At 42.7% G+C, this 14,703-nt stretch overlaps 1 protein-coding gene across 4 annotated transcripts in view; it reads left to right on the top strand.

The window, feature by feature from the left end:
* The window catches only part of LOC140185694 (protein bicaudal C homolog 1-like), a 340,760-nt gene that overhangs the window by 188,223 nt on the left and 137,834 nt on the right, over positions 1–14,703 (top strand). The gene's annotated exons all lie outside the window — the stretch shown is intronic.

Here is a 14,703-nt window from a genome sequence, read left to right as displayed (position 1 = left end):
GGATACAGCCCAGTCTGTCACAGGCAAAGCCCTCTCCACTATTAACCCATTTACGTGCAGTGCTGCCTGCCACAAGAAGGTTGCACCCATAATCACAGACCCTACCATCCAGGCCATGCTGTTACCATCGGACAGAAGGTACAAGAGCCTTAGGTTCCACAGCACCAGATTCAGGAACAATTATTACCATTCAAATATCCGGCTCCTGAACCAGTATGGATAACTTCCTTCACCGCTCTGAACTTATTCTACGACCTACAGACTCACTTTCAAGGACTCTTTACACACGTTCTCAGTATTTTGTTCTACATAATTACACAATTTATCTTATTTTGCATATTGGTTGTTAGTTAATCTTTTTCTAGTTTTGTGTAGTTTTTTTCATACTTCTAGTATTTCTTTGCTTTCCTGTAAATGCCTGCAAGAAAGTGAATCTCAAGGTAGAATGTGATGACTTATGTACTTTGCTAATAAATTTGCCTTCATATATGAACTTTGGATGTATGAGAGGTCTGTTTAAGAGTCTGATAACAGTGGTATAGAAGCCATTGTTGAGCCTGGTGGTATGTGTTTTTAACCTTTTGTAACTTATGACAAGGAATCTTTGGACTGTGCGAATAGAGGGGTGGTGATGTTGGAACTGTGATGTAGAGTGAAGTGGTTAACGTCACAGAGGGCACATGATGACGATGAATTGCTGTCAGACTAACTGCAGTCAGACCAGGTGTAGCAGAGCATTGCGTTTTTGCTTGGGTGCAAGTTTGATTAATGAACTTCGAGAGGGAAGAGATTGTGAGGTAGTAGGAACTTGATAGGCATAGAAAAGTTTGCAGTTGGGGTTGGGGAAGGCGGAATTGTCAGGATGCACTATCATCATTTCGGACCCCCATCACCCAGGTCATTCCCTCTTCTCATTGCTGCCATCGGGAAGGAGGTACAGAAGCCCGAAAGCTCACACTCAATGATTCAGGAACAGCTTTTTCCCCTCTGCCATCGATTTCTGAATGGATATTGAACCCATGAACTCTAACTCACTACTTTTTTGTTACTATTTTTGAACCACTTATTTAATTACTTAAAGTGAATATATATATATTGGCTGTAATTCAGTTTTTTTCTTTCTTTTCAATGATGATGTATTGCTGTGGCAAAGCTAACAAATTTCACGACATGTGCGGATGATATTAAGCCTGATTTTGATTTTGCTTCTGATTTAACTGGAGGAAAGGGGATGATTAATGACATCAGATGTTATGGAGGTGAAAGTGTTGGATCTGAGATGGGAAATATCAAGGGAGCAGAGGGTGAGCATTGCAAATAAGGTTGAGGTTTTATGATCTAGTTGTCTTGTTAGTTTAATTTAGGTAAAATAAATAGCCCAGATAACAGGCTTATCATGACAAGGCATTTGTGTATCATGCATTCACTTAAGCAAGTAAACCTGGCTTGTTAGTATCTATTGCAATATTTGCTGAACATTAATTATCAACACAACCTTAGATGCTTTGGACTCGGCCAGTAAAACCCATTGTTGAATCTATGATTTATTTGTCAGAAGCTCTGGAAAAAGTCATATTTTGATCATCAAGCTTCTGCTAATGTGGATTTAAGCACCGTGCATCTGTTTAAGTACTCGAGATATTTCTGTCTCTAGAACCCTGTGCCATGTGCTAGTGAGGGTAGAAACAGGATGATTTGGCAGATAAATGCTGAGAAACTGGTGCAGGGGGCATGGCTTCAGGTTCTTGGATAATTGGGATCTCTTCTGGGGGAGGTATGACCTGTACAAAAAGGACAGGTTGAACCTGAACCTGAGGGAGACCAATGTTCTCGCAGGCAGAGCTGTTAGAGCTGTTGGGGAGGGTTTAAACTAACTTGGCAGGGGGATGGGAACCAGAGTGAAGGGACTCAGGATAGGACAGATGATAAAATAACGAAGATAGCGTACAGTCAGACTGTCAGGAAGGGCAAAATTGCAGCCAGCAGGGTGAGTATCAATGCATTAGGGATGCAGAATCTAAAAAGGCAGCGAATAAAGTACTCAAAGTGTTATATCTCAATGCACAGAGTATAAGAACTAAGCTGGATGATCTTGTCGCATTTTTACAGATTTTTGGGTATGTTGTGGCCATCACTGAATCGTGGCTGAAGGATGGTTGTAGTTGGGAGCTGAATATCCAAGGTTACACGTTCAGAGGGATAGGAAGGTAGGCAGAGGGGTGGCACGGCTCTGCTGGTAAAGAATGACATCAAATCATTAGAAAGATGTGACAGAATTGGAAAATGTTGAATCCTTGTGGGTTGAGTTAAGAAACTGCAGAGGTAAAAGGACCCTGATGGCAGTTATATACAACCCTCCAAACAATAGCTAGGCTGTGAACCTCAGATTACCAAAGGAAATAGAAAAGGCATGTCAAAAGGGCAATGTTATGATAGTCAAGGAAGATTTTAAGATGCAAGTAGATTGGGAAAATCAGGTTGGTAATATATCTCAAGAGAGTGAATTTGTTGAATGCCTATGAGATGGTTTTTTAAAGCAGTTTGTCATTGAGCCTGCTAGTGAATCAGCTATACTGGATTGGGTATTATGTAATGAACTGGAGGTGATTAGGGACCTTAAGGTAAAGGAACCCGTAGGAGCCAGTGATCCCAATATGATTGAGTTCAACTTGAAATTTGATAGGGGGAAAAAGTTAAGTCTGATGTAGCAGTATTTCAGTGGAGCAAAGGAAATTACAGTGGTATGAGAGAGGAGTTGGCGGAAGTAAATTAGAAGGAGATGCTGACAGAGATGACAGCAGAGCAGCAACGGCTTGAGTTTCTGGAAAAAATGAGGAAGGTGTAGGATGGATGTATTCCGAAAACAAATGGCAAAATGATACAATCATGGCTGACAAGGGAAGTCAAAGCTAATGTTAAAACAAAAGACAGGGCATACAACAAAGCAAAAATTAGAGGGAAGATAGAGGATTGGAAAGCTTTTAAAACCCTACAGAAAGCAACTAAAAGAATCATTAGAGGGGAAAAATGAAATATAAAAGCAAGTTAACAAACAATATCAAAGTGGATATAAAAAGCTTTTTCAAGTATATAAAAAATAAAAGAGAGATGAGAGTGGATAAAAAATGAAGCCAGAGAGAATAATAATGGGGGACAAGAAGGTGGCAGATGAACTAAATAAGTATTTTGCCTCAACTTCACTGTGGAAGACACAAGCCGTGTGCCAGGTGTTCAAGGATGTGAGGGAAGAGAAGTGAGTGCAGTTACTATTATAAGGGACTAGTTGCTCAAAAAGCTGAAAGACCTAAAGGTGCATATGTCACCCAGATCATATGAACTATGCCATAGGGTTCTGAAAGAGATAGCAGTAGAGATTATGGAGGCATTAGTAATGACCTTTCAAGAATCATTGAAGTCTGGTATGGTTTTGGAGGACTGGAAAATTGCAAATGTCACTGCACTCTTTAAGAAAGGAAGGAGGCAGCAGAGAGAAAATTATAGACCAGGTAGCCTGACCTCAGTGGTTGGGAAGATGTTGGAGTCAATTGTTAAGAGTTATGGAATACTTGGTGACACAGAACAAGATAGGAAAAAGTCAGCATGATTTCCTTAAGGGAAAATCTTGTCTGATGAGCCTGTTGGAATTGTTTGAGAGATTACAAATAGGATAGATAAAGGGGATGAGGTGGATGATGTATATTTGGATTTTCAGAAGGCCTTTAACAAGGTGCCACACATGAGACTGCTTACCAAGTTAAAAGTTCATGGTATTACAAGGAAGTTAGCATGGTTAGAGCAATGGCTGATTGATAGGAAGGAGTGAGTGGAAATAAAAGAATAATTTTCTGGTTGGCTGCTAGTGACGAGTGGTGTTCTGCAGGAGTTGGTGTTGGGACTGCTTTTTATGCTGTATATCAATGATTTAGATGATGGAATAGATGATTTTGTTGCCAAGTTTGCAGATGATATGATTGGAGGAGGGGCTACAGGACTTAGATTAGGACAACGTGAAAGAAAGTGGCAAACGAAATACAATGTGGGAAAATGCATGGTCATGCATTTTGGCAGTAGAAATAAATGTGCAGACTGTTTTCTAGACTGGGAGAAAACCCAAAAATCTGCAAAGGGACTTGGAAGTCCTTGTGCAGGACATCCGAAAGGTTAACTTGAGTCGGTGGTGACGAAGGCAAATGTAATGTTAGCATTAATTTCAAGAGGTCGAGAATACAAGAGCAGGAATGTGATGCTGAGGCATTGTGGGTGGAAACCAGATCACCTGGAAGAAACCCATGCAGTTACGGGGAGAACGTACAAACTCCTTACAGACAGTGGCAGGAATGGAAGCTGGGTTGCTGGTACGGTAAAGCGTTGTGCTAAACACGACACTACCATGTCGCCGTCATTATTGTCACCTGTGCCAAAGTACAGGGAAAGGCTTGTCTTGCAATGTGTTCATACAGATCAAATCATTACACAGTGCATTGAGGTTGTACAAGGTTAACATTAACAACGTAGAAGAAAGTGTAACAGCCGCAGAGAAGGCGCAGCGTAGCTAAATAATAAGGTGTAAGGTCATAATGAGGTAGATTGTGAGGTCAGGAATCATTCCTATCAAATTTGGGAACCATTTGTAACCTGTTCCCCATCAGTGTACTGAAGGGACCGCTTCCTTTGTGACTCCCTGCCTACTATTCACCCTCATCTCTTTTGCACGTAACCACCACCAGTACCTGCTCTTCCACCTCTTTCCTGATCACCTTCTCACCATCCAATGACCTGAACAATCTTTCCAAGTGAAGAAGTAATTAATTTACTCTTGTCTGACTTAGTCCGAACTTGGTCCACAGTAGTGACCCTGAGCCCTAGAGATCTGCCACTATTCCCTTCCCACTCTGATTCCTTGGCCTGTGGTCTCCTGTACCTTTACAGTGAGGCCCAACACAAATACTTCATTTTCTGCTGGACACGTTGCATCCTTCAGGACTCGATATCAAATTCTCCAACTCTTTCTGTTTTCATGAGAACTGGCCATTTTTGCCTGTCATCCTTTTCTTTTTGGTATAGTCAGACTCTGAGACATTAGACTGTACAACATTAGCAACACGTTACACACAGACAGACAAGCAATGTTAATTGGGAGGCAGGAGATGCAGATACTGGAATCCGGGGCAACACAGAGTACTGAAAGAGCTCAGCAGGTCAGGAGGCATCTTATGGGGGCAATTGGACAGTTGACGTATTGGGATGAGACCCTTCTTCAGGACTGTGATTAATCTTATTTGTATAAGAATCTTAAGCTTATTTTTTTAACTATTTGTTATTTCATCCTATCAGAGATACTCCCTTCAATGCACCCCATCGATTTCTGTAGAATCCAGTAATCCTGTCTCCCCTTCTCTCTTTTTCCATTCTTATCCTGGCTCCCCTCTTACCCCTCCTCTTCTCCTCACCTGCCCATCACCTCCCTCTGGTGCTCCTCCTCCTTTCCTTTCTCCCATGGTCTACTGTTCACACTTTCCAGATTTCTTTTTCTTCAGCCTTTTACCTTTTCAGCCTATCACCTTCCATCTTCTCATTCACCCTCCCCCCTTTCCCCCGACCTGGTTTCACATATTACCTGCCACCTTGAATTCTTTTCCTTCTCCAAACCCCTCCTCCCCCCACCTTACTGTTCTGGCTTCTTCCCCCTTCATTTTCAGTCCTGATGAAATACGGACTGTTTATACCTCTCCATCGATGCTATCTAGCCTGCTGAATTTCTCCAGCATTTTGTCTGCTGCTCTGAAATGGTAAATGTTTGTCGTTTCATCATTGTTGTTTGATCTGCTGGGTTTCTGCAGCATTAACTGTTCTTCAGGTTTTCTGTTTTAATTTTGAATAGTTAAAAACCTAGCTCTAATTTTATATCACGTACCTACGTTCTTGATTCTCCCTGTAGTTCACCTAGTTTCTCTGGATTTCCTCTATCCAATCTTTTCATCATTGTAACCACCCCTCAAACGTACTGCCATGCAGACCATGCTCATACATTTTAACACCGATAATCTTAATCCATTGCCCTGCTCTCTATTCTGAGGGACAGTGTTTCAAATTTTCATGAGAAAGGCTTTGGGATTTCACTTCCATTGTGTCTGCAGTATTTGCAGACAGAGGAGAGAATGTCCCGGTGTGTGGACAGTAACTACCTCAGGGCAGAGTAACCACTATTTCTGTTGTATACAGGCACAATTGTACAGCCGTCACTACAGACCATTTCTGATGCTTGGTCGCTGATAATCTACCTCCCCCTTGAAGATCAAGCAGTTCATTTCTGCTTGTGCTTGTGTATGTTGGCTGGTCTTGCTTGGATTTTATGGGTTGGAAAGGCTGTTGTTTGCACTGTTGCTTCGTCAATGAATAATGAGAACACCGAGATCTGTGAACACTGGCAATTTGAAAGAGATGAAAATTAATTGGTACTTCATAAAAGGCCCCTGAAGGCCTATGAAATACACTTGGGCAGTACACTCTGCCGAGACAATACCCAAGGTTAGAGCAACACTTTGTCCCCCATTTTAGAAATATTTCAGTAATTTTGTCACTGTACTGTAACAAATAGTGGAATGAAATAATAATATTCTGCTGCTCTTAACAATAGTCCTTAAATACTGTTCTTTATTCCCTTGATGATTTCCACATCTCTGTTCAATCTACTTGCTTTCACAAATGTAAAGAACAGTTTTAAGGAGAAACAATTCTCAGCCCAGCACTTCATTGCTATGGCTTTGCATAGGGGGGCGAACGATAGCATAGCAGCAAGCACAAATGTGCACGAGTGATCACTGATCGGGCTTTGATTCCTGCTGTTAAGAGTTTGTATATTCTCCCCTGACCAAGTGGGTTTCCTCCAGGTGCTCTCCACATTCCAAAGACATACCGGTTAGTAAATTGTAGGCAGGTTATGTTGGCAGTTACCACAATGGAGGAGGAAAACTCTGATTTTAAACCTCCTCTGCCTTGTGGCCACACCCACCCATGGGAAAGGCTTTGGGAGTAAACCCCGAGGAAGAAATCTGGAACCGGGGTCCCTTAGGCAGTTTGATGTTGTTTACAATTTCGTTCTGGCAAACTCTGCGATGACACTGGTGCCGAGCTGTACCGGCGCTTGCCCTTCCCTTGGACTACATCAGTGACGTGGAGAGAGGGAACCTGCTGCACGAGCAACAGCCGGTTCTTCAAATCTTCCAGCTCAGGCTTGCGCCCTTGGAGAGGACACAGACCACCAGAGGTGCAAACCCATGATCCCCTGGCAATGACGGCTGCCTACTACTACTACCACATTGCAAACAATGACACAGATGATGCACAAATAAAATAAAGTTTAAATGTACATCTAACAAATACAGCTAATCTTTTTTACTTTTCACACTCTGGACAACACAACCAATTGTATTTGAGGTGTAGGCACAATGATGAAGTATGGTCTACAGAGAATATACTGGATAGTTTCTAAATTTAATGTTCATTAATGCTCAATTTATGCTTGGTTTGGACCATGTGGTCCCAGATATCCTGACAGCCTTTATGGAAACATGGACAGAGACCTGAATTCTAGAGGTGAGGTGAGAGCATCCACCCTTGATGGAGTGTGGCATCAAAGAGCCCCGGTGAAACAAATCGATGGCAACAAGAGGAAATCTTTTCAGTTGCAGTCATCTATTGAACTGAAGAAGGCAGTGGGAGTTGCATGTTAAGAGTCTACTATTTCAGCCTAAGGACACCATAATAGGTGTTTCCTCAGGTCAGTCCAACCACCTTTAATTACCATGTCAATGATTATCTGTTGATGAAGTGCGGTTTTAAAACCCATTTGTAGCTCCCTGGAAAATGAAGCTGCTTGCTTGCTTTGGATATCATTCAGAGTGAGCATCTTCAGAGAGGAAGCCATTTCCCTCTATGCACAGATAGCAGAAAAACAAATGGGAGTCTGCAGAAAAAATACAGGAAATGCTCTGCAGTTTAGGTGTTTTATGGAGAGAGAACAATTGAGTAAATACTTCAAGTTGATTACTTTACATCAAAGCTGACAGAGTTGGCGTGGTTTTAAGGAGAGGTCATTAACCTGAAACACTCATTCTGTCTGCCTCTCCACAGATGCTGCCCGTCCTGCTGAGTATTTCCAGCATTTTCTGTTTTTGTTACTCTTACCATTTCCAAGACCCACACAATCAAAATCTGTATCCTGGAAGTCATTAAGGACAAGAAGTTTAGTTATGCCAGATATATTATGCTATTGTGCAAGAACAATTGTGAAACTCTGAATCCAGTGACAAATGAACATAGGATAGTACAACACAGTACAGGCCCTTTGGCCCACAATGTTGTGCCAACCCTCAAACCCTGCCTCCCATATAAGCCCCCACCTTAAATTCCTCCATATACCTGTTTAGTAGTCTCTTAAACTTCACTAGTGTATCTGCCTCCACCACTGACTCAGGCAGTGCATTCCACGCACCAGCCACTCTCTGAGTAAAAAAACTTCCTCTAATATCCCCTTTGAACTTCCCACCCCTTACCTTAAAGCCATGTCCTCTTGTATTGAGCAGTGGTGCCCTGGGGAAGAGGCGCTGGCTATCCACTCTATCTATTCCCCTTATTATCTTGTACACCTCTATCATGTCTCCTCTCATCCTCCTGCTCTCGAAAGAGTAAAGCCCTAGCTCCCTTAATCTCTGATCATAATGCATACTTACTAAACCAGGCAGCATCCTGGTAAATCTCCTCTGTACCCTTTCCAATGTTTCCACATCCTTCCTATAGTGAGGTGACCAGAACTGGACACAATACTCCAGGAAAGCTATCTGATTCTGAGCAGGCTTTTCTCTGCCAACTAAAAGACAGAAGTCAGTGGAGTAATGGTCAGCTGGTGGCGCAGTGAGATTGGTGCCGGACTCCAGAGCGAAGGTTCCCGAGTTCAAATCCAGGTCAGGCCACCCCCGAGCACGCTTTCCATTCGTGCTGGGTTGAATGTTGAGCTAGCCACTCGGCCTCGTAAAAAATACAAGGGTCGAGTCAGGAACGTTCATAACGTGACCCAGTTAATCCTGACACCACATGCCAGACAAGAATGGCTGAATGGTACGACATGCTTAAAAAAAAATGGAGTAATGGAATATCTGTCTGAATGAGAACAACTCCACTCTTCAATGTATTGAAACCATCCAAGGCAAAGCAATCCACTTGAGTGGTAGCCAATCTTCCACTGAAAACGTTCACTCCTTTTAACATTGTGGTTGAAGTTTACCATTGACAAAATGGAGTACCCCTCAAATCATAGACCCCTATCACCTGGAAGGTCAATATGACAGAGATACACCATCTACAAAAATAGCAGACCCAAATTATAAACCTGCTACCACCTGCAAAGACAAGGTAATCAGAATATCATTGTCTGCAGATTCCTCACCAATTTGCACACCACTCTAATATGAAAATGTATTGTCGAACTCTTATTATTGTTGAATCAGAATATTGGAATACCCTGCTTTGCTTTCTTCAATTTTGTTTTTTCCCCTCATATTCTCATTCAGAAACAGGAGCAGATATATTATCACTGATAAAAGATGTGAAATTTATTATTTTGTGACAGCAGTACAGAGGAAATCAGAAAAAATTACTATGGCTGACAATAATATATTAAAAATTAATGGTGTAAAGAGTGATGTAGTGTTTACGGGTTTCATCGTCTGATCAGAAATCAGATGGAGGAAAAGAAGCTGTTTCTAAAATATTGAATGTCGCTCCCTCACTGTTGCACACTTTCTTTCTCTCATATGTGTTTCCTATGTCGTTTCTGACTGACCCGTGCTTTCTAATATTTTGTCTCCCCAATACAGCATACAGGCCTTGTGAAATACCCTCTGGGCGTACGTAGTGTCCACTGTCTGAGAGGGACATGCAAGTTTACTTCCACTTTGGTGATTTCATTCATTTTGAAATGACTGTCTTTAAACCTTAAAAATAGAAATTTCAATTAGATCCCCCCCCTCCCTTATTCTTCTAAACGCCAGTGAGTCTCAGACCTGGACTAAGGAATCATAAAATGGAAATAATGTCTTGGAGTGGAAGCAGTAAGGTTGGCCTCTTGAGGTAACCAGGAGTAATTTTAATGCAGAATATATTGTACCTCCCTCTGAGACTCACTGGAGTTTAGAAGAATGGGGCAGTGGAAAGTGACTGAAACCTATTGGATATTGAATGACCTAGATAGAGTGGATGTAAAGAGGATGCTTCCTGTAGTGGGAGAGTCTAGGACCATAGTAGTGGAGAGATTGTTTCCTATAGTAAGGGAGGCTAGGGCTAGGTCCTTCTATTCTGAGGACCAGGTCTCAGAGTAGAACGACATCCCTTTAGTACAGGGATGAGGAAGAATTTCTTGAGTCAGAGAGAGGTTATTCTGTGGAATACATTGCCACAGATAGTGGAGGAGGCAAGGGTGTCGTTGGGTATCATTAAAGTGGAGGTTGAAAGGTTCTTGATTAGTAAGGGCATCAGAAGTTATGGGGAGAAGGCAGGAGAATGGGGTTTAGACAGTTTATAAATCAGCCATGACGGAATGGTAGAGCAGACTCGATGGACCGAATGGCCTAATTTTGCTCCTATATTATAGTCTTATGGTCTGAGAGAAAATGAGATGTTGAATTGATTAAGAGCTTTTGTGATTATTGTTACAGGTAGTTGTTGTTTAACTTGTTAATGGAATACTTTCTAATTGTGGGAGGGAGAAAAAGAGACTCTTGGAAAAGACTCGACACTCAGAGGTATTTTTGAAGCTGACCCATTGTTGTGAAGTAGGAAATGTGGCAGCCAGTTTGCACCTAACAAGCAGAAAATGACTCAATAATCTGTTTTTATTAATTTTTGGTTAAAGCAAAATTATTGTCTAGGCATCGGAATAATGCATGGGATCTTTTGCATCCATTTGTGTGGCCCTGGAAATATGTTGTGCAGTGATTTCCTGATGGGAATTCAGGCATCCTGTGGATGTTATTTTAACCCCAATTTAAATCCCACTGAATGCCCTTTCCTTTCCGCTGAGCCGTTCCATGTTAATTGTGTTAAATTGTGAATGTAATACAAGGCATTGAAGGAGTTGTGAATCCAATGAAAGATCCCACTTTGATGGACCATGAACCCTACCCTACCCTGAGCGAGGCAGAAACCACTCTCATCTGTTAGGACAGCGGCGTCCTATTGCATATGAATCTATGAAATAAAAACAGGAATAGGTCATTTAGTATCTTCTGCCTGCTCAGCCGTCCAGGCTGATCTTTTAACTGTGTCCTCTTCTCCTCTAACCCCATATTGCTTGCTTGCTTTCAAATCCATAAAGTTACTGATGCCCTCGTGGGTATACTCGGCATCCTGCACACTCCTCTTGAACAGAGAATTCCAATAGTCCACACTCGTGTGAGTGAAAGTACTTCTCCACTCTGGCCTGAATGGTGACCTCTTATTATGACACTGCAGCTCCTGGTTCCCAATATCCAAGCCAGGGGAAATGTCATTCTCACATCGACCTTAACAAATCTCTTAAGAACTTTAGTTACAATGAGACCACTTCTGATTCTTGTAAAGTTTATTGCTGGTGAGTTGAAGATGGCACTGGTGAGACACAGCGTCGCCTTACGGGCAGCAAATACAATCTGGATTATGATCTCTACAATAAATAGCCTGTAACTTCCCTTTGAGAGTTGAGCTTTTGAACCGCCTGTACGACGTAGCATTTTTGTGGTGTGAACTGGAGTCTGCAAGGCACAGGACGGTTGCAGTGTGCTGTGTAAGGCCTAAGTCAAGGTGGTGGGGCCTGGGTACGAGAGTGGGGAACGAGCTGATGTCTGACATTGCTGGAGTGGATTTGGAGCCAATTCAAAGCAGCATGATCCAAGGTGAGATAGAGTTGAGATGGCAGAGCCTGGGCCCAGGAATGAGCCGATATTTGACCGATTTAATGCAGGGCCTGATTGGAAAGGTGGAGTATGGGCCGAATCGAGGTGAAAGGGCCCAGGCTCGCAAGCGTATCGAAGTGGCAGGATCTGGGTATGAGATTTAAGCACTGGGCTAGGTTGAAAGGTCAGGGTGTCAGAATCAAAGGTGAGGGACAGGCCAGTGTTCAGCTTGGTGCTTGGTGAGATTTACTCGTCTCTGCACTGAACTGAGGCTGTGGCTTGCAACTAATGGGCTCCTGGACTGCAATGTTGAATGGCTTCATGGCTGTAAACCACTTTTATGAACTTTAGTTCTGAATATTATTTGCTTTCTTTTTATCGTTTGCATGATTTGTTCTTTTTTTCACGTTGGGTGGTTGACGACCTTTTTTAAAATGGGTTCTATTGGACTTCTTTGTTTTCTGGCTGTCTGCAAGAAGGTGAATCTCAAGATTGTATATAGTATATGTACTTTGATAATAAATGTACTTTGAACTTTGAATCTTTCCTCATAGATTAATTCCTAACGTACACCTTGTTAAGCCTTTGTTGTATTCCCTCGATTACAAGTGTATCGTTCCTAAGATAGGGACATCAGACCTATGCACAGTATTCAAGATGTTGTCATATCTTGGCCCAATACAGTTGGAATAAGACATCTCTGCAATTGTGCTTGTATTCTCTTGCAAAAAAAAAGCCAAAACGTCAATTGCCTTCCTAATTTTTTGCTGACTCTACGTGTTAACATTCACTGATTTGTATACAAAGGCACCAGACACTTTCAATCAATGGATAACCTTATACTTTCCCACATTATATCTCATCTGCTGTGTCTCCCCTCATCCAGCCTGCCAATAAATTCCCAAAGCTTCTCTGCATCTTCTCACAACCTACTTTGCCAATTTGCTTTATCATCAGCGAATTGAATCAATTTGCACAATTGCCTCATCAAATTCATTGATATAGATTGTGATAGCTGGTGTCTCAGCATCGAGTCCAGCAGTCGTCTTTGGTTGTCCATCGAAATCCGATGACGACGTCCACTCCTTTAACAGTGAGATCTTTGACTATACAGTCCTATCCTGGACCCACAAGCTCTATTGCAGGAGGGACATGTATATGTGGTAGTGGTGACAACCATGGCTGCATTTCTCCTGGCTCTCTTCTGCTGTCTTCTGGTTGTTCTTTCCATCTCCAGAATATGAACCCCATCCCTACACAGCTGTCGCCAAGTGGTACGGTCAGCAGCAACATCCTCCAGGTCCTCGGGTCTGATCTTGCACTTCCTTAAAGTATTCTTCATCTGATCCTTATAGCGCTTCTTCGGCCCTCCAGCTGAGTGTCGACCATGATGTAGCTTGCTGTATAACACTGAGGGGTAGCCGACATGGGGGCATCCTTATCACATGCCCCAGCCACTGCAGCTGGCACTGGGTGATCATGGCCTCAATACTTCTGCAGTTGGTCTTTATTTCAGTGTGAGGCACCGCTCACGCCAGGTAATTCCAGCAGTAGTCACAGTCCATTCTGCAGTTGCCTACTCCATGCCATCGATGGGACAGAGCTGGATTCTGTCCATTTAGTTACAGTTGCTCCTTACCATCCAGCGGGAATATTTATCAGCTTTTAGGATAATCAAGGATCCCACCCATCCATCCAGCATCCTCTTTGGCTTTGTACCATCAGGCAGGAATCTCCAGGGCTTAAAACAAGAATGGTCAGGATGGGAAACAATTTCTTCCCTCAGGCCATTAGGCTTCTGAACTCCCTGCCGCATCACATTCGAAGTTAATCTGTTCTGTACCTGAAAATATTTAATTGAGGCATTTTACTTTATTTATTTATACATAACTCATCTGGCGATCTTATCCTTACTTTCCTAAGTTATTTTGTGTTATATGTATGTTATGTGTACTACTGTGCTTTACACCTGGTTTGGAGAAACATTGTCTCATTTGATGGTATACATGTATATAGTTAAATGACAGTAAACTTGACGAGTTGACTTGATCTGTTGTCTTGCGAGGCAGGGACTGAGTGGTACAGAGTTGCTTCCGGTAAGATGTCAGTTTGCACTAATGCAGCTGCTACTCCAGGTCCAATCTAGGGTGTATTTGTTCGTCTTGAATTACGATCGCATGTCACTGCTGGATACTAAGAACATCAAGTACTTTAGGACTATCTCATCAGCGAGTTGCTCAGTAGTGATGGAGCTGGGCTTATTGTGTAGCGTTGCATAGTTGTCGCCTGGACTTATTGCAGACTGTCGTGCCAAGACGGTGTGTGATCCTACTAATGGAGTGAACGATTGTAATCTTGTTGGGCTTTGGAAATGTGTATACTGCAAGTCCAGTTCACTAGTTCATTAGTGAGACTGATGGTGGAGGAACTCTGTTGTCTTGGTTGTGGTGAGGACGTGGCTGATGCCTCTGGGTCACCTTTTGCAGCCGACCAGAAGAAGACATGTGTTGGAACCTATAGTTGGCCCCTCCCATCGTGCTACCCTCTGCTCAGTGCTGCCCTCTGGTGTCTGCTTGGTGGAAGAACAAGCTGGGCCAGGACAACTTGCCATCGGTTTTGTAGTAACACACATAAAAATTGCTGGTGATACGAGGCTGGAGAAGGGGGAGGATCAAGGGACGGGAGGCCTAGGGAGAAAGAGAGGGGGAGGGGAGCCCAGAGGATGGGCAAGGAGTTATAGTGAGAGGGACAGAGGGAGAAAAAAGAGAGAGAAAAA

Source organism: Mobula birostris, chromosome 21 (genome assembly GCF_030028105.1).
Source record: "Mobula birostris isolate sMobBir1 chromosome 21, sMobBir1.hap1, whole genome shotgun sequence".
Lineage (NCBI taxonomy): Eukaryota > Metazoa > Chordata > Chondrichthyes > Myliobatiformes > Myliobatidae > Mobula > Mobula birostris.
Note: the sequence above shows the minus strand (reverse complement) of the source record. Positions and strands in the feature narration are given on the sequence as shown.